General features: G+C 33.2%; 2 non-coding genes across 2 annotated transcripts; both read left to right on the top strand.

Annotated features, from left to right (window-relative positions):
* Window positions 1–2,769: 2,769 nt before the first annotated feature.
* Window positions 2,770–2,842, top strand: TRNAR-CCU (transfer RNA arginine (anticodon CCU)). The gene has a single exon. It is a non-coding gene; the product is annotated as a tRNA-Arg (tRNA).
* Window positions 2,843–5,744: 2,902 nt separating this feature from the next.
* TRNAR-CCU (transfer RNA arginine (anticodon CCU)) lies at window positions 5,745–5,817 on the top strand. Its single transcript has one exon. It is a non-coding gene; the product is annotated as a tRNA-Arg (tRNA).
* The last annotated feature ends 21,200 nt before the right edge of the window (window positions 5,818–27,017 follow it).

A 27,017-nucleotide genomic window follows, 5' to 3' on the forward strand; every position in this document is an offset into this window, starting at 1 on the left:
CCAGTATCTAAAAGCAGACATTTATCCTAATGACATTGTGGATTAGTTTCCTGAAAAGTTTACTATCACCTGGGACAGTGGCTTCAAGTCCCATCTAGGATGCATGTTCCTTTGTTGCTCATACTCATTCTAGAAGTTATGCTTTTTTTCAATGCAGGTGACTGTCTTAATGGTATTGCAGAAAATCCATATATACCAAAACATACCTATTAAGTTTTAATTGCAATTTAATATCAGAGTGGCTACAAAATAACAATGTCTATTGCAATTGCTGATGGGTTTCTTGAAGTCCTTTCATCCTTGTCATCAAAAGGGTAATTTTCTGCTTTTTATATTTCTTTGGACACTGACTTTACTGACAATTTAGGTGCTACAGACCAAAAAAACAATGTTTACCTTTAAATATTGAGCACAAGTGAGATTTAACTTATTTTTATTTAAAGATACTGCATTTTTGGTAATATAGTGTATATTTTCCCTATGCAACATTAAAGTTTCATATATCTATACCAAATATTATTTAAGATAGATAAACAGGAATTATTTTACAATTTTGATAATATTGAACTGTACAACAATGGCATGAATTCATTGCAATATACACCTATGGATACATAAAACTGGGCAATAACACCAATGCACAATATAATTGATTAATTATGATTAGAATATTACTTTTATTAGGTACTTTAGTATTGGGTGCAGTAGTTTAGTGGATTTAAAAAGTAACTAATTTAAAATTAATAAACCAAGTTAACTTACTTAGTCAACTCGATGCTAAAATCACTCAACTAAAAATAATGCGCTTTGACCATGTGCTCTGTGCCGCAATCGGTCTGTGCGCGGTACTTATAAGACAGTATCTGTTGAGCAATCCTGAGGTTGTGAATTCAAGCCTCACCTGGAGCAAATGTAATTTTTTTTCTAATGTCAACAGTTAATGATTATCATCTGCTTCCTGAACATCCTGATATGAAGGCAGAAAAAAAACACAAACATGACTGTTTTTAAGGTACCAGTACACACAGCTGCTTTGGTTCATATGCACTTTAAACATTACTTTAGTTAGTCAACAAAATGGAATGCAAAAGACTACCTCTTTATTGGTAAAAGAGTTGCATCAATCTGTTTTGCTGCAATGTAACATGAGGGTCCACACTATTAGGTCTGGATAGTACAATCACATTTCATGCTGGGATTTGTAAAGCAAAGAACACAAATAAACGGCTTTCCTATATCGCAACAATTAATGATTATACTAATGAATAAATCAGTTTCACTCAAAGATGTTACTAAGCCCCAGTGGCCTAATGGATTGTGGGTTCAAGTCCCATCTGGGGTGATAGGCTTTATTTCATTAAAATAATATTGGAGATGTTCCTTTCATTCTTGCTTCATACTGCACAAATGGCTCCACCAGAAACTTTAATCTGTTTAACAATCTGGAACTGTTCAGCTTGCAAAATTATGGCCCAGTATCTAAAAGCAGACATTTATCCTAATGACATTGTGGATTAGTTTCCAGAAAAGTTTACTATCACTTGGGACAGTGGCTTCAAGTCCCATCTAGGATGCATGTTCCTTTGTTGCTCATACTCATTCTAGAAGTTATGCTTTTTTTCAATGCAGGTGACTGTCTTAATGGTATTGCAGAAAATCCATATATACCAAAACATACCTATTAAGTTTTAATTGCAATTTAATATCAGAGTGGCTACAAAATAACAATGTCTATTGCAATTGCTGATGGGTTTCTTGAAGTCCTTTCATCCTTGTCATCAAAAGGGTAATTTTCTGCTTTTTATATTTCTTTGGACACTGACTTTACTGACAATTTAGGTGCTACAGACCAAAAAACAATGTTTACCTTTAAATATAGAGCACAAGTGAGATTTAACTTATTTTTAATTAAAGATACTGCACTTTTTGGTAATATAGTGTATATTTTCCATATGTAACATTAAAGTTACATATATCTATACCAAATATTATTTAAGATAAATAAACACTAATTATTTGACAATTTTGATAATATTGAACTGTACAACAATGGCATGAATTCATTGCAATATACACCTATGGATACATAAAACTGGGCAATAACACAAATGCACAATATAATTGATTACCTTATGATTAGAATATTACTTTTATTAGGGACTTTAGTATTGGGTGCATTAGTTTAGTGGATTTAAAAAGTAACTAATTTAAAATTAATAAACCAAGTTAATTTACTTAGTCAACTCGATGCTAAAATCACTCAACTAAAAATAATGCACTTTGACCATGTGCTCCTGTGGCGCAATCGGTCTGTGCGCAGGACTTATAAGACAGTATCTGTTGAGCAATGCTGAGGTTGTGAGTTCAAGCCTCACCTGGAGCAAATGTAATTTTTTTTCTAATGTCATCAGTTAATGATTATCATCTGCTTCCTGAACATCCTGATATGAAGGCAGAAAAAAAACACAAACATGACTGTTTTTAAGTACCAGTACACACAGCTGCTTTGGTTCATATGCACTGTAAACATTACTTTAGTTAGTCAACAAAATGGAATGCAAAAGACTACCTCTTTATTGGTAAAAGAGTTGCATCAATCTGTTTTGCTGCAATGTAACATGAGGGTCCACACTATTAGGTCTGGATAGTACAATCACATTTCATGCTGGGATTTGTAAAGCAAAGAACACAAATAAACGGCTTTCCTATATCGCAACAATTAATGATTATACTAATGAAAAAACCAGTTTCACTCAAAGATGTTACTAAGCCCCAGTGGCCTAATGGATAAGGCACTGGCCTCCTAAGCCAGGGATTGTGGGTTCAAGTCCCATCTGGGGTGATAGGCTTTATTTCATTAAAATAATATTGGAGATGTTCCTTTCATTCTTGCTTCGTACTGCACAAATGGCTCCACCAGAAACTTGAATCTGCTTAACAATCTGGAATTGTTCAGCTTGCAAAATTATGGCCCAGTATCTAAAAGCAGACATTTATCCTAATGACATTGTGGATTAGTTTTCTGAAAAGTTTACTATCACCTGGGATAGTGGCTTCAAGGCCCATCTAGGATGCATGTTCCTTTGTTGCTCATTCTCATTCTAGAAGTTATGCTTTTTTTCAATTCAGGTGACTGTCTTAATGGTATTGCAGAAAATCCATATATACCAAAACATACCTATTAAGTTTTAATTGCAATTTAATATCAGAGTGGCTACAAAATAACAATTTCTATTGCAATTGCTGATGGGTTTCTTGAAGTCCTTTCATCCTTGTCATCAAAAGGGTAATTTTCTGCTTTTTATATTTCTTTGGACACTGACTTTACTGACAATTTAGGTGCTACAGACCAAAAAAACAATGTTTACCTTTAAATATAGAGCACAAGTGAGATTTAACTTATTTTTATTTAAAGATACTGCATTTTTGGTAATATAGTGTATATTTTCCCTATGCAACATTAATGTTACATATATCTATACCAAATATTATTTAAGATAAATAAACACTAATTATTTTACAATTTTGATAATATTGAACTGTACAACAATGGCATGAATTCATTGCAATATACACCTATGGATACATAAAACTGGGCAATAACACAAATACACAATATAATTGATTACCTTATGATTAGAATATTACTTTTATTAGGTACTTTAGTATTGGGTGCAGTAGTTTAGTGGATTTAAAAAGTAACTAATTTAAAATTAATAAACCAAGTTAATTTACTTAGTCAACTCGATGCTAAAATCACTCAACTAAAAATAATGCGCTTTGACCATGTGCTCCTGTGGCGCAATCGGTCTGTGCGCAGGACTTATAAGACAGTATCTGTTGAGCAATGCTGAGGTTGTGAGTTCAAGCCTCACCTGGAGCAAATGTAATTTTTTTTCTAATGTCATCAGTTAATGATTATCATCTGCTTCCTGAACATCCTGATATGAAGGCAGAAAAAAAACACAAACATGACTGTTTTTAAGGTACCAGTACACACAGCTGCTTTGGTTCATATGCACTGTAAACATTACTTTAGTTAGTCAACAAAATGGAATGCAAAAGACTACCTCTTTATTGGTAAAAGAGTTGCATCAATCTGTTTTGCTGCAATGTAACATGAGGGTTCACACTATTAGGTGTGGATAGTACAATCACATTTCATGCTGGGATTTGTAAAGCAAAGAACACAAATAAACGGCTTTCCTATATCGCAACAATTAATGATTATACTAATGAAAAAATCAGTTTCACTCAAAGATGTTACTAAGCCCCAGTGGCCTAATGGATTGTGGTTTCAAGTCCCATCTGGGGTGATAGGCTTTATTTCATTAAAATAATTTTGGAGATGTTCCTTTTATTCTTGCTTCATACTGCACAAATGGCTCCACCAGAAACTTTTATCTGCTTATCAATCCGGAACTGTTCAGCTTGCAAAATTATGGCCCAGTATCTAAAAGCAGACATTCATCCTAATGACATTGTGGATTAGTTTTCTGAAAAGTTTACTATCACCTGGGACAGTGGCTTCAAGTCCCATCTAGGATGCATGTTCCTTTGTTGCTCATTCTCATTCTAGAAGTTATGCTTTTTTTCAATTCAGGTGACTGTCTTAATGGTATTGCAGAAAATCCATATATACCAAAACATACCTATTAAGTTTTAATTGCAATTTAATATCAGAGTGGCTACAAAATAACAATTTCTATTACAATTGCTGATGGGTTTCTTGAAGTCCTTTCATCCATGTCATCAAAAGGGTAATTTTCTGCCTTTTATATTTCTTTGGACACTGACTTTACTGACAATTTAGGTGCTTCAGACCAAAAAAACAATGTTTACCTTTAAATATAGAGCACAAGTGAGATTTAACTTATTTTTATTTAAAGATACTGCATTTTTTGGTATTAGAGTGTATATTTTCCCTATGCAACATTAAAGTTACATATATGTATACCAAATATTATTTAAGATAAATAAACAGGAATTATTTTACAATTTTGATAATATTGTACTGTACAACAATGGCATGAATTCATTGCAATATACACCTATGGATACATAAAACTGGGCAATAACACAAATACACAATATAATTGATTACCTTATGATTAGAATATTACTTTTATTAGGTACTTTAGTATTGGGTGCAGTAGTTTAGTGGATTTAAAAAGTAACTAATTTAAAATTAATAAACCAAGTTAATTTACTTAGTCAACTCGATGCTAAAATCACTCAACTAAAAATAATGCCCTTTGACCATGTGCTCCTGTGGCGCAATCGGTCTGTGCGCAGGACTTATAAGACAGTAGCTGTTGAACAATGCTGAGGTTGTGAGTTCAAGCCTCACCTGGAGCAAATGTAATTTTTTTTCTAATGTCATCAGTTAATGATTATCATCTGCTTCCTGAACATCCTGATATGAAGGCAGAAAAAAAACACAAACATGACTGTTTTTAAGTACCAGTACACACAGCTGCTTTGGTTCATATGCACTGTAAACATTACTTTAGTTAGTCAACAAAATGGAATGCAAAAGACTACCTCTTTATTGGTAAAAGAGTTGCATCAATCTGTTTTGCTGCAATGTAACATGAGGGTCCACACTATTAGGTCTGGATAGTACAATCACATTTCATGCTGGGATTTGTAAAGCAAAGAACACAAATAAACGGCTTTCCTATATCGCAACAATTAATGATTATACTAATGAAAAAACCAGTTTCACTCAAAGATGTTACTAAGCCCCAGTGGCCTAATGGATAAGGCACTGGCCTCCTAAGCCAGGGATTGTGGGTTCAAGTCCCATCTGGGGTGATAGGCTTTATTTCATTAAAATAATATTGGAGATGTTCCTTTCATTCTTGCTTCGTACTGCACAAATGGCTCCACCAGAAACTTGAATCTGCTTAACAATCTGGAATTGTTCAGCTTGCAAAATTATGGCCCAGTATCTAAAAGCAGACATTTATCCTAATGACATTGTGGATATGTTTTCTGAAAAGTTTACTATCACCTGGGATAGTGGCTTCAAGGCCCATCTAGGATGCATGTTCCTTTGTTGCTCATTCTCATTCTAGAAGTTATGCTTTTTTTCAATTCAGGTGACTGTCTTAATGGTATTGCAGAAAATCCATATATACCAAAACATACCTATTAAGTTTTAATTGCAATTTAATATCAGAGTGGCTACAAAATAACAATTTCTATTGCAATTGCTGATGGGTTTCTTGAAGTACTTTCATCCTTGTCATCAAAAGGGTAATTTTCTGCTTTTTATATTTCTTTGGACACTGACTTTACTGACAATTTAGGTGCTACAGACCAAAAAAACAATGTTTACCTTTAAATATAGAGCACAAGTGAGATTTAACTTATTTTTATTTAAAGATACTGCATTTTTGGTAATATAGTGTATATTTTCCCTATGCAACATTAATGTTACATATATCTATACCAAATATTATTTAAGATAAATAAACAGGAATTATTTTACAATTTTGATAATATTGAACTGTACAACAATGGCATGAATTCATTGCAATATACACCTATGGATACATAAAACTGGGCAATAACACAAATACACAATATAATTGATTACCTTATGATTAGAATATTACTTTTATTAGGTACTTTAGTATTGGGTGCAGTAGTTTAGTGGATTTAAAAAGTAACTAATTTAAAATTAATAAACCAAGCTAATTTACTTAGTCAACTCGATGCTAAAATCACTCAACTAAAAATAAAGCGCTTTGTCCATGTGCTCCTGTGGCGCAATCAGTCTGTGCGCGGTACTTATAAGACAGTATCTGTTGAGCAATCCTGAGGTTGAGAATTCAAGCCTCACCTGGAGCAAATGTAATTTTTTTTCTAATGTCAACAGTTAATGATTATCATCTGCTTCCTGAACATCCTGATATGAAGGCAGAAAAAAAACACAAACATGACTGTTTTTAAGGTACCAGTACACACAGCTGTTTTTGTTCATATGAACTGTAAACATTACTTTAGTTAGTCAACAAAATGGAATGCAAAAGACTACCTCTTTATTGGTAAAAGAGTTGCATCAATCTGTTTTGCTGCAATGTAACATGAGGGTCCACACTATTAGGTCTGGACAGTACAATCACATTTCATGCTGGGATTTGTAAAGCAAAGAACACAAATAAACGGCTTTCCTATATCGCAACAATTAATGATTATACTAATGAAAAAATCAGTTTCACTCAAAGATGTTACTAAGCCCCAGTTGCCTAATGGATAAGACACTGGCCTCCTAAGCCAGGGATTGTGGGTTCAAGTCCCATCTGGGGAGATAGGCTTTATTTCATTAAAATAATTTTGGAGATGTTCCTTTTATTCTTGGTTCATACTGCACAAATGGCTCCACCAGAAACTTTAATCTGCTTAACAATCTGGAACTGTTCAGCTTGCAAAATTATGGCCCAGTATCTAAAAGCAGACATTTATCCTAATGACATTGTGGATTAGTTTCCTGAAAAGTTTACTATCACCTGGGACAGTGGCTTCAAGTCCCATCTAGGATGCATGTTCCTTTGTTGCTCATACTCATTCTAGAAGTTATGCTTTTTTTCAATGCAGGTGACTGTCTTAATGGTATTGCAGAAAATCCATATATACCAAAACATACCTATTAAGTTTTAATTGCAATTTAATATCAGAGTGGCTACAAAATAACAATTTCTATTGCAATTGCTGATGGGTTTCTTGAAGTCCTTTCATCCTTGTCATCAAAAGGGTAATTTTCTGCTTTTTATATTTCTTTGGACACTGACTTTACTGACAATTTAGGTGCTACAGACCAAAAAAACAATGTTTACCTTTAAATATAGAGCACAAGTGAGATTTAACTTATTTTTATTTAAAGATACTGCATTTTTGGTAATATAGTGTATATTTTCCCTATGTAACATTAATGTTACATATATCTATACCAAATATTATTTAAGATAAATAAACAGGAATTATTTTACAATTTTGATAATATTGAACTGTACAACAATGGCATGAATTCATTGCAATATACACCTATGGATACATAAAACTGGGCAATAACACAAATACACAATATAATTGATTACCTTATGATTAGAATATTACTTTTATTAGGTACTTTAGTATTGGGTGCAGTAGTTTAGTGGATTTAAAAAGTAACTAATTTAAAATTAATAAACCAAGTTAATTTACTTAGTCAACTCGATGCTAAAATCACTCAACTAAAAATAATGTGCTTTGACCATGTGCTCCTGTTGCGCAATCGGTCTGTGCGCAGGACTTATAAGACAGTATCTGTTGAGCAATGCTGAGGTTGTGAGTTCAAGCCTCACCTGGAGCAAATGTAATTTTTTTTCTAATGTCATCAGTTAATGATTATCATCTGCTTCCTGAACATCCTGATATGAAGGCAGAAAAAAAACACAAACATGACTGTTTTTAAGTACCAGTACACACAGCTGCTTTGGTTCATATGCACTGTAAACATTACTTTAGTTAGTCAACAAAATGGAATGCAAAAGACTACCTCTTTATTGGTAAAAGAGTTGCATCAATCTGTTTTGCTGCAATGTAACATGAGGGTCCACACTATTAGGTCTGGACAGTACAATCACATTTCATGCTGGGATTTGTAAAGCAAAGAACACAAATAAACGGCTTTCCTATATCGCAACAATTAATGATTATACTAATGAAAAAATCAGTTTCACTCAAAGATGTTACTAAGCCCCAGTTGCCTAATGGATAAGACACTGGCCTCCTAAGCCAGGGATTGTGGGTTCAAGTCCCATCTGGGGAGATAGGCTTTATTTCATTAAAATAATTTTGGAGATGTTCCTTTTATTCTTGGTTCATACTGCACAAATGGCTCCACCAGAAACTTTAATCTGCTTAACAATCTGGAACTGTTCAGCTTGCAAAATTATGGCCCAGTATCTAAAAGCAGACATTTATCCAAATGACATTGTGGATTAGTTTCCTGAAAAGTTTACTATCACCTGGGACAGTGGCTTCAAGTCCCATCTAGGATGCATGTTCCTTTGTTGCTCATACTCATTCTAGAAGTTATGCTTTTTTTCAATGCAGGTGACTGTCTTAATGGTATTGCAGAAAATCCATATATACCAAAACATACCTATTAAGTTTTAATTGCAATTTAATATCAGAGTGGCTACAAAATAACAATTTCTATTGCAATTGCTGATGGGTTTCTTGAAGTCCTTTCATCCTTGTCATCAAAAGGGTAATTTTCTGCTTTTTATATTTCTTTGGACACTGACTTTACTGACAATTTAGGTGCTACAGACCAAAAAAACAATGTTTACCTTTAAATATAGAGCACAAGTGAGATTTAACTTATTTTTATTTAAAGATACTGCATTTTTGGTAATATAGTGTATATTTTCCCTATGTAACATTAATGTTACATATATCTATACCAAATATTATTTAAGATAAATAAACAGGAATTATTTTACAATTTTGATAATATTGAACTGTACAACAATGGCATGAATTCATTGCAATATACACCTATGGATACATAAAACTGGGCAATAACACAAATACACAATATAATTGATTACCTTATGATTAGAATATTACTTTTATTAGGTACTTTAGTATTGGGTGCAGTAGTTTAGTGGATTTAAAAAGTAACTAATTTAAAATTAATAAACCAAGTTAATTTACTTAGTCAACTCGATGCTAAAATCACTCAACTAAAAATAATGCGCTTTGACCATGTGCTCCTGTTGCGCAATCGGTCTGTGCGCAGGACTTATAAGACAGTATCTGTTGAGCAATGCTGAGGTTGTGAGTTCAAGCCTCACCTGGAGCAAATGTAATTTTTTTTCTAATGTCAACAGTTAATGATTATCATCTGCTTCCTGAACATCCTGATATGAAGGCAGAAAAAAAACACAAACATGACTGTTTTTAAGTACCAGTACACACAGCTGCTTTGGTTCATATGCACTGTAAACATTACTTTAGTTAGTCAACAAAATGGAATGCAAAAGACTACCTCTTTATTGGTAAAAGAGTTGCATCAATCTGTTTTGCTGCAATGTAACATGAGGGTCCACACTATTAGGTCTGGATAGTACAATCACATTTCATGCTGGGATTTGTAAAGCAAAGAACACAAATAAACGGCTTTCCTATATCGCAACAATTAATGATTATACTAATGAAAAAATCAGTTTCACTCAAAGATGTTACTAAGCCCCAGTGGCCTAATGGATTGTGGGTTCAAGTCCCATCTGGGGTGATAGGCTTTATTTCATTAAAATAATATTGGAGATGTTCCTTTCATTCTTGCTTCATACTGCACAAATGGCTCCACCAGAAACTTTAATCTGTTTAACAATCTGGAACTGTTCAGCTTGCAAAATTATGGCCCAGTATCTAAAAGCAGACATTTATCCTAATGACATTGTGGATTAGTTTCCAGAAAAGTTTACTATCACTTGGGACAGTGGCTTCAAGTCCCATCTAGGATGCATGTTCCTTTGTTGCTCATACTCATTCTAGAAGTTATGCTTTTTTTTAATGCAGGTGACTGTCTTAATGGTATTGCAGAAAATCCATATATACCAAAACATACCTATTAAGTTTTAATTGCAATTTAATATCAGAGTGGCTACAAAATAACAATGTCTATTGCAATTGCTGATGGGTTTCTTGAAGTCCTTTCATCCTTGTCATCAAAAGGGTAATTTTCTGCTTTTTATATTTCTTTGGACACTGACTTTACTGACAATTTAGGTGCTACAGACCAAAAAACAATGTTTACCTTTAAATATAGAGCACAAGTGAGATTTAACTTATTTTTAATTAAAGATACTGCACTTTTTGGTAATATAGTGTATATTTTCCATATGCAACATTAAAGTTACATATATCTATACCAAATATTATTTAAGATAAATAAACACTTATTATTTTACAATTTTGATAATATTGAACTATACAACAATGGCATGAATTCATTGCAATATACACCTATGGATACATAAAACTGGGCAATAACACAAATGCACAATATAATTGATTACCTTATGATTAGAATATTACTTTTATTAGGTACTTTAGTATTGGGTGCAGTAGTTTAGTGGATTTAAAAAGTAACTAATTTAAAATTAATAAACCAATTTAATTTACTTAGTCAACTCGATGCTAAAATCACTCAACTAAAAATAATGCACTTTGACCATGTGCTCCTGTGGTGCAATCGGTCTGTGCGCAGGACTTATAAGACAGTATCTGTTGAGCATTGCTGAGGTTGTGAGTTCAAGCCTCACCTGGAGCAAATGTAATTTTTTTTCTAATGTCATCAGTTAATGATTATCATCTGCTTCCTGAACATCCTGATATGAAGGCAGAAAAAAAACACAAACATGACTGTTTTTAAGTACCAGTACACACAGCTGCTTTGGTTCATATGCACTGTAAACATTACTTTAGTTAGTCAACAAAATGGAATGCAAAAGACTACATCTTTATTGGTAAAAGAGTTGCATCAATCTGTTTTGCTGCAATGTAACATGAGGGTCCACACTATTAGGTCTGGATAGTACAATCACATTTCATGCTGGGATTTGTAAAGCAAAGAACACAAATAAACGGCTTTCCTATATCGCAACAATTAATGATTATACTAATGAAAAAATCAGTTTCACTCAAAGATGTTACTAAGCCCCAGTGGCCTAATGGATTGTGGGTTCAAGTCCCATCTGGGGTGATAGGCTTTATTTCATTAAAATAATATTGGAGATGTTCCTTTCATTCTTGCTTCATACTGCACAAATGGCTCCACCAGAAACTTTAATCTGTTTAACAATCTGGAACTGTTCAGCTTGCAAAATTATGGCCCAGTATCTAAAAGCAGACATTTATCCTAATGACATTGTGGATTAGTTTCCAGAAAAGTTTACTATCACTTGGGACAGTGGCTTCAAGTCCCATCTAGGATGCATGTTCCTTTGTTGCTCATACTCATTCTAGAAGTTATGCTTTTTTTCAATGCAGGTGACTGTCTTAATGGTATTGCAGAAAATCAATATATACCAAAACATACCTATTAAGTTTTAATTGCAATTTAATATCAGAGTGGCTACAAAATAACAATGTCTATTGCAATTGCTGATGGGTTTCTTGAAGTCCTTTCATCCTTGTCATCAAAAGGGTAATTTTCTGCTTTTTATATTTCTTTGGACACTGACTTTACTGAGAATTTAGGTGCTACAGACCAAAAAAACAATGTTTACCTTTAAATATAGAGCACAAGTGAGATTTAACTTATTTTTAATTAAAGATACTGCACTTTTTGGTAATATAGTGTATATTTTCCATATGCAACATTAAAGTTACATATATCTATACCAAATATTATTTAAGATAAATAAACACTAATTATTTTACAATTTTGATAATATTGAACTGTACAACAATGGCATGAATTCATTGCAATATACACCTATGGATACATAAAACTGGGCAATAACACAAATGCACAATATAATTGATTACCTTATGATTAGAATATTACTTTTATTAGGTACTTTAGTATTGGGTGCAGTAGTTTAGTGGATTTAAAAAGTAACTAATTTAAAATTAATAAACCAAGTTAATTTACTTAGTCAACTCGATGCTAAAATCACTCAACTAAAAATAATGCACTTTGACCATGTGCTCCTGTGGCGCAATCGGTCTGTGTGCAGGACTTATAAGTCAGTATCTGTTGAGCAATGCTGAGGTTGTGAGTTCAAGCCTCACCTGGAGCAAATGTAATTTTTTTTCTAATGTCATCAGTTAATGATTATCATCTGCTTCCTGAACATCCTGATATGAAGGCAGAAAAAAAACACAAACATGACTGTTTTTAAGTACCAGTACACACAGCTGCTTTGGTTCATATGCACTGTAAACATTACTTTAGTTAGTCAATCAAATGGAATGCAAAAGACTACCTCTTTATTGGTAAAAGAGTTGCATCAATCTGTTTTGCTGCAATGTAACATGAGGGTCCACACTATTAGGTCTGGATAGTACAATCACATTTCATGCTGGAATTTGTAAAGCAAAGAACACAAATAAACGGCTTTCCTATATCGCAACAATTAATGATTATACTAATGAAAAAATCAGTTTCACTCAAAGATGTTACTAAGCCCCAGTGGCCTAATGGATAAGATACTGGCCTCCTAAGCCAGGGATTGTGGGTTCAAGTCCCATCTGGGGAGATAGGCGTTATTTCATTCAAATAATTTTGTAGATGTTCCTTTTATTCTTGCTTCATACTGCACAAATGGCTCCACCAGAAACTTTAATCTGCTTAACAATCTGGAACTGTTCAGCTTGCAAAATTATGGCCCAGTATCTAAAAGCAGACATTTATCCTAATGACATTGTGGATTAGTTTCCTGAAAAGTTTACTATCACCTGGGACAGTGGCTTCAAGTCCCATCTAGGATGCATGTTCCTTTGTTGCTCATACTCATTCTAGAAGTTATGCTTTTTTTCAATGCAGGTGACTGTCTTAATGGTATTGCAGAAAATCCATATATACCAAAACATACCTATTAAGTTTTAATTGCAATTTAATATCAGAGTGGCTACAAAATAACAATGTCTATTGCAATTGCTGATGGGTTTCTTGAAGTCCTTTCATCCTTGTCATCAAAAGGGTAATTTTCTGCTTTTTATATTTCTTTGGACACTGACTTTACTGACAATTTAGGTGCTACAGACCAAAAAAACAATGTTTACCTTTAAATATTGAGCACAAGTGAGATTTAATTTATTTTTATTTAAAGATACTGCATTTTTGGTAATATAGTGTATATTTTCCCTATGCAACATTAAAGTTTCATATATCTATACCAAATATTATTTAAGATAGATAAACAGGAATTATTTTACAATTTTGATAATATTGAACTGTACAACAATGGCATGAATTCATTGCAATATACACCTATGGATACATAAAACTGGGCAATAACACCAATGCACAATATAATTGATTAATTATGATTAGAATATTACTTTTATTAGGTACTTTAGTATTGGGTGCAGTAGTTTAGTGGATTTAAAAAGTAACTAATTTAAAATTAATAAACCAAGTTAACTTACTTAGTCAACTCGATGCTAAAATCACTCAACTAAAAATAATGCGCTTTGACCATGTGCTCTGTGCCGCAATCGGTCTGTGCGCGGTACTTATAAGACAGTATCTGTTGAGCAATCCTGAGGTTGTGAATTCAAGCCTCACCTGGAGCAAATGTAATTTTTTTTCTAATGTCAACAGTTAATGATTATCATCTGCTTCCTGAACATCCTGATATGAAGGCAGAAAAAAAACACAAACATGACTGTTTTTAAGGTACCAGTACACACAGCTGCTTTGGTTCATATGCACTTTAAACATTACTTTAGTTAGTCAACAAAATGGAATGCAAAAGACTACCTCTTTATTGGTAAAAGAGTTGCATCAATCTGTTTTGCTGCAATGTAACATGAGGGTCCACACTATTAGGTCTGGATAGTACAATCACATTTCATGCTGGGATTTGTAAAGCAAAGAACACAAATAAACGGCTTTCCTATATCGCAACAATTAATGATTATACTAATGAAAAAATCAGTTTCACTCAAAGATGTTACTAAGCCCCAGTGGCCTAATGGATTGTGGGTTCAAGTCCCATCTGGGGTGATAGGCTTTATTTCATTAAAATAATATTGGAGATGTTCCTTTCATTCTTGCTTCATACTGCACAAATGGCTCCACCAGAAACTTTAATCTGTTTAACAATCTGGAACTGTTCAGCTTGCAAAATTATGGCCCAGTATCTAAAAGCAGACATTTATCCTAATGACATTGTGGATTAGTTTCCAGAAAAGTTTACTATCACTTGGGACAGTGGCTTCAAGTCCCATCTAGGATGCATGTTCCTTTGTTGCTCATACTCATTCTAGAAGTTATGCTTTTTTTCAATGCAGGTGACTGTCTTAATGGTATTGCAGAAAATCCATATATACCAAAACATACCTATTAAGTTTTAATTGCAATTTAATATCAGAGTGGCTACAAAATAACAATGTCTATTGCAATTGCTGATGGGTTTCTTGAAGTCCTTTCATCCTTGTCATCAAAAGGGTAATTTTCTGCTTTTTATATTTCTTTGGACACTGACTTTACTGACAATTTAGGTGCTACAGACCAAAAAACAATGTTTACCTTTAAATATAGAGCACAAGTGAGATTTAACTTATTTTTAATTAAAGATACTGCACTTTTTGGTAATATAGTGTATATTTTCCATATGCAACATTAAAGTTACATATATCTATACCAAATATTATTTAAGATAAATAAACACTAATTATTTTACAATTTTGATAATATTGAACTGTACAACAATGGCATGAATTCATTGCAATATACACCTATGGATACATAAAACTGGGCAATAACACAAATGCACAATATAATTGATTACCTTATGATTAGAATATTACTTTTATTAGGAACTTTAGTATTGGGTGCATTAGTTTAGTGGATTTAAAAAGTAACTAATTTAAAATTAATAAACCAAGTTAATTTACTTAGTCAACTCGATGCTAAAATCACTCAACTAAAAATAATGCACTTTGACCATGTGCTCCTGTGGCGCAATCGGTCTGTGCGCAGGACTTATAAGACAGTATCTGTTGAGCATTGCTGAGGTTGTGAGTTCAAGCCTCACCTGGAGCAAATGTAATTTTTTTTCTAATGTCATCAGTTAATGATTATCATCTGCTTCCTGAACATCCTGATATGAAGGCAGAAAAAAAACACAAACATGACTGTTTTTAAGTACCAGTACACACAGCTGCTTTGGTTCATATGCACTGTAAACATTACTTTAGTTAGTCAACAAAATGGAATGCAAAAGACTACCTCTTTATTGGTAAAAGAGTTGCATCAATCTGTTTTGCTGCAATGTAACATGAGGGTCCACACTATTAGGTCTGGATAGTACAATCACATTTCATGCTGGGATTTGTAAAGCAAAGAACACAAATAAACGGCTTTCCTATATCGCAACAATTAATGATTATACTAATGAAAAAATCAGTTTCACTCAAAGATGTTACTAAGCCCCAGTGGCCTAATGGATTGTGGGTTCAAGTCCCATCTGGGGTGATAGGCTTTATTTCATTAAAATAATATTGGAGATGTTCCTTTCATTCTTGCTTCATACTGCACAAATGGCTCCACCAGAAACTTTAATCTGTTTAACAATCTGGAACTGTTCAGCTTGCAAAATTATGGCCCAGTATCTAAAAGCAGACATTTATCCTAATGACATTGTGGATTAGTTTCCAGAAAAGTTTACTATCACTTGGGACAGTGGCTTCAAGTCCCATCTAGGATGCATGTTCCTTTGTTGCTCATACTCATTCTAGAAGTTATGCTTTTTTTCAATGCAGGTGACTGTCTTAATGGTATTGCAGAAAATCCATATATACCAAAACATACCTATTAAGTTTTAATTGCAATTTAATATCAGAGTGGCTACAAAATAACAATGTCTATTGCAATTGCTGATGGGTTTCTTGAAGTCCTTTCATCCTTGTCATCAAAAGGGTAATTTTCTGCTTTTTATATTTCTTTGGACACTGACTTTACTGAGAATTTAGGTGCTACAGACCAAAAAAACAAAGTTTACCTTTAAATATAGAGCACAAGTGAGATTTAACTTATTTTTAATTAAAGATACTGCACTTTTTGGTAATATAGTGTATATTTTCCATATGCAACATTAAAGTTACATATATCTATACCAAATATTATTTAAGATAAATAAACACTAATTATTTTACAATTTTGATAATATTGAACTGTACAACAATGGCATGAATTCATTGCAATATACACCTATGGATACATAAAACTGGGCAATAACACAAATGCACAATATAATTGATTACCTTATGATTAGAATATTACTTTTATTAGGTACTTTAGTATTGGGTGCAGTAGTTTAGTGGATTTAAAAAGTATCTAATTTAAAATTAATAAACCAAGTTAATTTACTTAGTCAACTCGATGCTAAAATCACTCAACTAAAAATAATGCACTTTGACCATGTGCTCCTGTGGCGCAATCGGTCTGTGCGCAGGACTTATAAGACAGTATCTGTTGAGCAATGCTGAGGTTGTGAGTTCAAGCCTCACCTGGAGCAAATGTAATTTTTTTTCTAATGTCATCAGTTAATGATTATCATCTGCTTCCTGAACATCCTGATATGAAGGCAGAAAAAAAACACAAACATGACTGTTTTTAAGTACCAGTACACACAGCTGCTTTGGTTCATATGCACTGTAAACATTACTTTAGTTAGTCAATCAAATGGAATGCAAAAGACTACCTCTTTATTGGTAAAAGAGTTGCATCAATCTGTTTTGCTGCAATGTAACATGAGGGTCCACACTATTAGGTCTGGATAGTACAATCACATTTCATGCTGGAATTTGTAAAGCAAAGAACACAAATAAACGGCTTTCCTATATCGCAACAATTAATGATTATACTAATGAAAAAATCAGTTTCACTCAAAGATGTTACTAAGCCCCAGTGGCCTAATGGATTGTGGGTTCAAGTCCCATCTGGGGTGATAGGCTTTATTTCATTAAAATAATATTGGAGATGTTCCTTTCATTCTTGCTTCATACTGCACAAATGGCTCCACCAGAAACTTTAATCTGCTTAACAATCTGGAACTGTTCAGCTTGCAAAATTATGGCCCAGTATCTAAAAGCAGACATTTATCCTAATGACATTGTGGATTAGTTTCCAGAAAAGTTTACTATCACTTGGGACAGTGGCTTCAAGTCCCATCTAGGATGCATGTTCCTTTGTTGCTCATACTCATTCTAGAAGTTATGCTTTTTTTCAATGCAGGTGACTGTCTTAATGGTATTGCAGAAAATCCATATATACCAAAACATACCTATTAAGTTTTAATTGCAATTTAATATCAGAGTGGCTACAAAATAACAATGTCTATTGCAATTGCTGATGGGTTTCTTGAAGTCCTTTCATCCTTGTCATCAAATGGGTAATTTTCTGCTTTTTATATTTCTTTGGACACTGACTTTACTGACAATTTAGGTGCTACAGACCAAAAAAACAATGTTTACCTTTAAATATAGAGCACAAGTGAGATTTAACTTATTTTTAATTAAAGATACTGCACTTTTTGGTAATATAGTGTATATTTTCCATATGCAACATTAAAGTTACATATATCTATACCAAATATTATTTAAGATAAATAAACACTAATTATTTTACAATTTTGATAATATTGAACTGTACAACAATGGCATGAATTCATTGCAATATACACCTATGGATACATAAAACTGGGCAATAACACAAATGCACAATATAATTGATTACCTTATGATTAGAATATTACTTTTATTAGGTACTTTAGTATTGGGTGCAGTAGTTTAGTGGATTTAAAAAGTAACTAATTTAAAATTAATAAACCAAGTTAATTTACTTAGTCAACTCGATGCTAAAATCACTCAACTAAAAATAATGCACTTTGACCATGTGCTCCTGTGGCGCAATCGGTCTGTGCGCAGGACTTATAAGACAGTATCTGTTGAGCAATGCTGAGGTTGTGAGTTCAAGCCTCACCTGGAGCAAATGTAATTTTTTTTCTAATGTCATCAGTTAATGATTATCATCTGCTTCCTGAACATCCTGATATGAAGGCAGAAAAAAAACACAAACATGACTGTTTTTAAGTACCAGTACACACAGCTGCTTTGGTTCATATGCACTGTAAACATTACTTTAGTTAGTCAATCAAATGGAATGCAAAAGACTACCTCTTTATTGGTAAAAGAGTTGCATCAATCTGTTTTGCTGCAATGTAACATGAGGGTCCACACTATTAGGTCTGGATAGTACAATCACATTTCATGCTGGAATTTGTAAAGCAAAGAACACAAATAAACGGCTTTCCTATATCGCAACAATTAATGATTATACTAATGAAAAAATCAGTTTCACTCAAAGATGTTACTAAGTCCCAGTGGCCTAATGGATAAGACACTGGCCTCCTAAGCCAGGGATTGTGGGTTCAAGTCCCATCTTGGGAGATAGGCTTTATTTCATTAAAATAATTTTGGAGATGTTCCTTTTATTCTTGCTTCATACTGCACAAATGGCTCCACCAGAAACTTTAATCTGCTTAACAATCTGGAACTGTTCAGCTTGCAAAATTATGGCCCAGTATCTAAAAGCAGACATTTATCCTAATGACATTGTGGATTAGTTTCCTGAAAAGTTTACTATCACCTGGGACAGTGGCTTCAAGTCCCATCTAGGATGCATGTTCCTTTGTTGCTCATACTCATTCTAGAAGTTATGCTTTTTTTCAATGCAGATGACTGTCTTAATGGTATTGCAGAACATCCATATATACCAAAACATACCTATTAAGTTTTAATTGCAATTTTATATCAGAGTGGCTACAAAATAACAATGTCTATTGCAATTGCTGATGGGTTTCTTGAAGTCCTTTCATCCTTGTCATCAAAAGGGTAATTTTCTGCTTTTTATATTTCTTTGGACACTGACTTTACTGACAATTTAGGTGCTACAGACCAAAAAAACAATGTTTACCTTTAAATATAGAGCACAAGTGAGATTTAACTTATTTTTATTTAAAGATACTGCATTTTTGGCAATATAGTGTATATTTTCCCTATGCAACATTAAAGTTTCATATATCTATACCAAATATTATTTAAGATAGATAAACAGGAATTATTTTAAAATTTTGATAATATTGAACTGTACAACAATGGCATGAATTCATTGCAATATACACCTATGGATACATAAAACTGGGCAATAACTCAAATGCACAATATAATTGATTACCTTATGATTAGAATATTACTTTTATTAGGTACTTTAGAATTGGGTGCAGTAGTTTAGTGGATTTAAAAAGTAACTCATTTAAAATTAATAAACCAAGTTAATTTACTTAGTCAACTCGATGCTAAAATCACTCAACTAAAAATAATGCGCTTTGACCATGTGCTCCTGTGGCGCAATCGGTCTGTGCGCAGGACTTATAAGACAGTATCTGTTCAGCAATGCTGAGGTTGTGAGTTCAAGCCTCACCTGGAGCAAATGTAATTTTTTTTCTAATGTCATCAGTTAATGATTATCATCTGCTTCCTGAACATCCTGATATGAAGGCAGAAAAAAAACACAAACATGACTGTTTTTAAGTACCAGTACACACAGCTGCTTTGGTTCATATGCACTGTAAACATTACTTTAGTTAGTCAACAAAATGGAATGCAAAAGACTACCTCTTTATTGGTAAAAGAGTTGCATCAATCTGTTTTGCTGCAATGTAACATGAGGGTCCACACTATTAGGTCTGGATAGTACAATCACATTTCATGCTGGGATTTGTAAAGCAAAGAACACAAATAAACGGCTTTCCTATATCGCAACAATTAATGATTATACTAATGAAAAAATCAGTTTCACTCAAAGATGTTACTAAGCCCCAGTGGCCTAATGGATAAGATACTGGCCTCCTAAGCCAGGGATTGTGGGTTCAAGTCCCATCTGGGGAGATAGGCGTTATTTCATTCAAATAATTTTGTAGATGTTCCTTTTATTCTTGCTTCATACTGCACAAATGGCTCCACCAGAAACTTTAATCTGCTTAACAATCTGGAACTGTTCAGCTTGCAAAATTATGGCCCAGTATCTAAAAGCAGACATTTATCCTAATGACATTGTGGATTAGTTTCCTGAAAAGTTTACTATCACCTGGGACAGTGGCTTCAAGTCCCATCTAGGATGCATGTTCCTTTGTTGCTCATACTCATTCTAGAAGTTATGCTTTTTTTCAATGCAGGTGACTGTCTTAATGGTATTGCAGAAAATCCATATATACCAAAACATACCTATTAAGTTTTAATTGCAATTTAATATCAGAGTGGCTACAAAATAACAATGTCTATTGCAATTGCTGATGGGTTTCTTGAAGTCCTTTCATCCTTGTCATCAAAAGGGTAATTTTCTGCTTTTTATATTTCTTTGGACACTGACTTTACTGACAATTTAGGTGCTACAGACCAAAAAAACAATGTTTACCTTTAAATATAGAGCACAAGTGAGATTTAACTTATTTTTAATTAAAGATACTGCACTTTTTGGTAATATAGTGTATATTTTCGATATGCAACATTAAAGTTACATATATCTATACCAAATATTATTTAAGATAAATGAACAGTAATTATTTTACAATTTTGATAATATTGAACTGTACAACAATGGCATGAATTCATTGCAATATACACCTATGGATACATAAAACTGGGCAATATCTCAAATGCACAATATAATTGATTACCTTATGATTAGAATATTACTTTTATTAGGTTCTTTAGAATTGGGTGCAGTAGTTTAGTGGATTTAAAAAGTAACTAATTTAAAATTAATAAACCAAGTTAATTTACTTAGTCAACTCGATGCTAAAATCACTCAACTAAAAATAATGCACTTTGACCATGTGCTCCTGTGGTGCAATCGGTCTGTGCGCAGGACTTATAAGACAGTATCTGTTGAGCAATGCTGAGGTTGTGAGTTCAAGCCTCACCTGGAGCAAATGTAATTTTTTTTCTAATGTCATCAGTTAATGATTATCATCTGCTTCCTGAACATCCTGATATGAAGGCAGAAAAAAAACACAAACATGACTGTTTTTAAGTACCAGTACACACAGCTGCTTTGGTTCATATGCACTGTAAACATTACTTTAGTTAGTAAATCAAATGGAATGCAAAAGACTACCTCTTTATTGGTAAAAGAGTTGCATCAATCTGTTTTGCTGCAATGTAACATGAGGGTCCACACTATTAGGTCTGGATAGTACAATCACATTTCATGCTGGAATTTGTAAAGCAAAGAACACAAATAAACGGCTTTCCTATATCACAACAATTAATGATTATACTAATGAAAAAATCAGTTTCACTCAAAGATGTTACTAAGCCCCAGTGGCCTAATGGATTGTGGTTTCAAGTCCCATCTGGGGTTATAGGCTTTATTTCATTAAAATAGTATTGGAGATGTTCCTTTCATTCTTGCTTCATACTGCACAAATGGCTCCACCAGAAACTTTAATCTGCTTAACAATCTGGAATTGTTCAACTTGCAAAATTATGGCCCAGTATCTAAAAGCAGACATTTATCCTAATGACATTGTGGATTAGTTTCCTGAAAAGTTTACTATCACCTGGGACAGTGGCTTCAAGTCCCATCTAGGATGCATGTTCCTTTGTTGCTCATACTCATTCTAGAAGTTATGCTTTTTTTCAATGCAGGTGACTGTCTTAATGGTATTGCAGAAAATCCATATATACCAAAACATACCTATTAAGTTTTAATTGCAATTTAATATCAGAGTGGCTACAAAATAACAATGTCTATTGCAATTGCTGATGGGTTTCTTGAAGTCCTTTCATCCTTGTCATCAAAAGGGTAATTTTCTGCTTTTTATATTTCTTTGGACACTGACTTTACTGACAATTTAGGTGCTACAGACCAAAAAAACAATGTTTACCTTTAAATATAGAGCACAAGTGAGATTTAACTTATTTTTATTTAAAGATACTGCATTTTTGGTAATATAGTGTATATTTTCCCTATGCAACATTAAAGTTTCATATATCTATACCAAATATTATTTAAGATAGATAAACAGGAATTATTTTAAAATTTTGATAATATTGAACTGTACAACAATGGCATGAATTCATTGCAATATACACCTATGGATACATAAAACTGGGCAATAACTCAAATGCACAATATAATTGATTACCTTATGATTAGAATATTACTTTTATTAGGTACTTTAGAATTGGGTGCAGTAGTTTAGTGGATTTAAAAAGTAACTCATTTAAAATTAATAAACCAAGTTAATTTACTTAGTCAACTCGATGCTAAAATCACTCAACTAAAAATAATGCGCTTTGACCATGTGCTCCTGTGGCGCAATCGGTCTGTGCGCAGGACTTATAAGACAGTATCTGTTCAGCAATGCTGAGGTTGTGAGTTCAAGCCTCACCTGGAGCAAATGTAATTTTTTTTCTAATGTCATCAGTTAATGATTATCATCTGCTTCCTGAACATCCTGATATGAAGGCAGAAAAAAAACACAAACATGACTGTTTTTAAGTACCAGTACACACAGCTGCTTTGGTTCATATGCACTGTAAACATTACTTTAGTTAGTCAACAAAATGGAATGCAAAAGACTACCTCTTTATTGGTAAAAGAGTTGCATCAATCTGTTTTGCTGCAATGTAACATGAGGGTCCACACTATTAGGTCTGGATAGTACAATCACATTTCATGCTGGGATTTGTAAAGCAAAGAACACAAATAAACGGCTTTCCTATATCGCAACAATTAATGATTATACTAATGAAAAAATCAGTTTCACTCAAAGATGTTACTAAGCCGCAGTGGCCTAATGGATAAGATACTGGCCTCCTAAGCCAGGGATTGTGGGTTCAAGTCCCATCTGAGGAGATAGGTGTTATTTCATTCAAATAATTTTGTAGATGTTCCTTTTATTCTTGCTTCATACTGCACAAATGGCTCCACTAGAAACTTTAATCTGCTTAACAATCTGGAACTGTTCAGCTTGCAAAATTATGGCCCAGTATCTAAAAGCAGACTTTTATCCTAATGACATTGTGGATTAGTTTCCTGAAAAGTTTACTATCACCTGGGACAGTGGCTTCAAGTCCCATCTAGGATGCATGTTCCTTTGTTGCTCATACTCATTCTAGAAGTTATGCTTTTTTTCAATGCAGGTGACTGTCTTAATGGTATTGCAGAAAATCCATATATACCAAAACATACCTATTAAGTTTTAATTGCAATTTAATATCAGAGTGGCTACAAAATAACAATGTCTATTGCAATTGCTGATGGGTTTCTTGAAGTCCTTTCATCCTTGTCATCAAAAGGGTAATTTTCTGCTTTTTATATTTCTTTGGACACTGACTTTACTGACAATTTAGGTGCTACAGACCAAAAAAACAATGTTTACCTTTAAATATAGAGCACAAGTGAGATTTAACTTATTTTTAATTAAAGATACTGCACTTTTTGGTAATATAGTGCATATTTTCGATATGCAACATTAAAGTTACATATATCTATACCAAATATTATTTAAGATAAATGAACAGTAATTATTTTACAATTTTGATAATATTGAACTGTACAACAATGGCATGAATTCATTGCAATATACACCTATGGATACATAAAACTGGGCAATATCTCAAATGCACAATATAATTGATTACCTTATGATTAGAATATTACTTTTATTAGGTTCTTTAGAATTGGGTGCAGTAGTTTAGTGGATTTAAAAAGTAACTAATTTAAAATTAATAAACCAAGTTAATTTACTTAGTCAACTCGATGCTAAAATCACTCAACTAAAAATAATGCACTTTGACCATGTGCTCCTGTGGCGCAATCGGTCTGTGCGCAGGACTTATAAGACAGTATCTGTTGAGCAATGCTGAGGTTGTGAGTTCAAGCCTCACCTGGAGCAAATGTAATTTTTTTTCTAATGTCATCAGTTAATGATTATCATCTGCTTCCTGAACATCCTGATATGAAGGCAGAAAAAAAACACAAACATGACTGTTTTTAAGTACCAGTACACACAGCTGCTTTGGTTCATATGCACTGTAAACATTACTTTAGTTAGTAAATCAAATGGAATGCAAAAGACTACCTCTTTATTGGTAAAAGAGTTGCATCAATCTGTTTTGCTGCAATGTAACATGAGGGTCCACACTATTAGGTCTGGATAGTACAATCACATTTCATGCTGGAATTTGTAAAGCAAAGAACACAAATAAACGGCTTTCCTATATCACAACAATTAATGATTATACTAATGAAAAAATCAGTTTCACTCAAAGATGTTACTAAGCCCCAGTGGCCTAATGGATTGTGGGTTCAAGTCCCATCTGGGGAGATAGGCGTTATTTCATTCAAATAATTTTGTAGATGTTCCTTTTATTCTTGCTTCATACTGCACAAATGGCTCCACCAGAAACTTTAATCTGCTTAACAATCTGGAACTGTTCAGCTTGCAAAATTATGGCCCAGTATCTAGAAGCAGACATTTATCCTAATGACATTGTGGATTAGTTTCCTGAAAAGTTTACTATCACCTGGGACAGTGGCTTCAAGTCCCATCTAGGATGCATGTTCCTTTGTTGCTCATACTCATTCTAGAAGTTATGCTTTTTTTCAATGCAGGTGACTGTCTTAATGGTATTGCAGAAAATCCATATATACCAAAACATACCTATTAAGTTTTAATTGCAATTTAATATCAGAGTGGCTACAAAATAACAATGTCTATTGCAATTGCTGATGGGTTTCTTGAAGTCCTTTCATCCTTGTCATCAAAAGGGTAATTTTCTGCTTTTTATATTTCTTTGGACACTGACTTTACTGACAATTTAGGTGCTACAGACCAAAAAAACAATGTTTACCTTTAAATATAGAGCACAAGTGAGATTTAACTTATTTTTAATTAAAGATACTGCACTTTTTGGTAATATAGTGTATATTTTCGATATGCAACATTAAAGTTACATATATCTATACCAAATATTATTTAAGATAAATGAACAGTAATTATTTTACAATTTTGATAATATTGAACTGTACAACAATGGCATGAATTCATTGCAATATACACCTATGGATACATAAAACTGGGCAATATCTCAAATGCACAATATAATTGATTACCTTATGATTAGAATATTACTTTTATTAGGTTCTTTAGAATTGGGTGCAGTAGTTTAGTGGATTTAAAAAGTAACTAATTTAAAATTAATAAACCAAGTTAATTTACTTAGTCAACTCGATGCTAAAATCACTCAACTAAAAATAATGCACTTTGACCATGTGCTCCTGTGGCACAATCGGTCTGTGCGCAGGACTTATAAGACAGTATCTGTTCAGCAATGCTGAGGTTGTGAGTTCAAGCCTCACCTGGAACAAATGTAATTTTTTTTCTAATGTCATCAGTTAATGATTATCATCTGCTTCCTGAACATCCTGATATGAAGGCAGAAAAAAAACACAAACATGACTGTTTTTAAGTACCAGTACACACAGCTGCTTTGGTTCATATGCACTGTAAACATTACTTTAGTTAGTCAACAAAATGGAATGCAAAAGACTACCTCTTTATTGGTAAAAGAGTTGCATCAATCTGTTTTGCTGCAATGTAACATGAGGGTCCACACTATTAGGTCTGGATAGTACAATCACATTTCATGCTGGGATTTGTAAAGCAAAGAACACAAATAAACGGCTTTCCTATATCGCAACAATTAATGATTATACTAATGAAAAAATCAGTTTCATTCAAAGATGTTACTAAGCCCCAGTGGCCTAATGGATAAGATACTGGCCTCCTAAGCCAGGGATTGTGGGTTCAAGTCCCATCTGGGGAGATAGGCGTTATTTCATTCAAATAATTTTGTAGATGTTCCTTTTATTCTTGCTTCATACTGCACAAATGGCTCCACCAGAAACTTTAATCTGCTTAACAATCTGGAACTGTTCAGCTTGCAAAATTATGGCCCAGTATCTAAAAGCAGACATTTATCCTAATGACATTGTGGATTAGTTTCCTGAAAAGTTTACTATCACCTGGGACAGTGGCTTCAAGTCCCATCTAGGATGCATGTTCCTTTGTTGCTCATACTCATTCTAGAAGTTATGCTTTTTTTCAATGCAGGTGACTGTCTTCATGGTATTGCAGAAAATCCATATATACCAAAACATACCTATTAAGTTTTAATTGCAATTTAATATCAGAGTGGCTACAAAATAA

The sequence above is a fragment of the Taudactylus pleione genome, unplaced genomic scaffold (genome assembly GCF_031769625.1).
Source record: "Taudactylus pleione unplaced genomic scaffold, aTauple2 ptg000473l, whole genome shotgun sequence".
Lineage (NCBI taxonomy): Eukaryota > Metazoa > Chordata > Amphibia > Anura > Myobatrachidae > Taudactylus > Taudactylus pleione.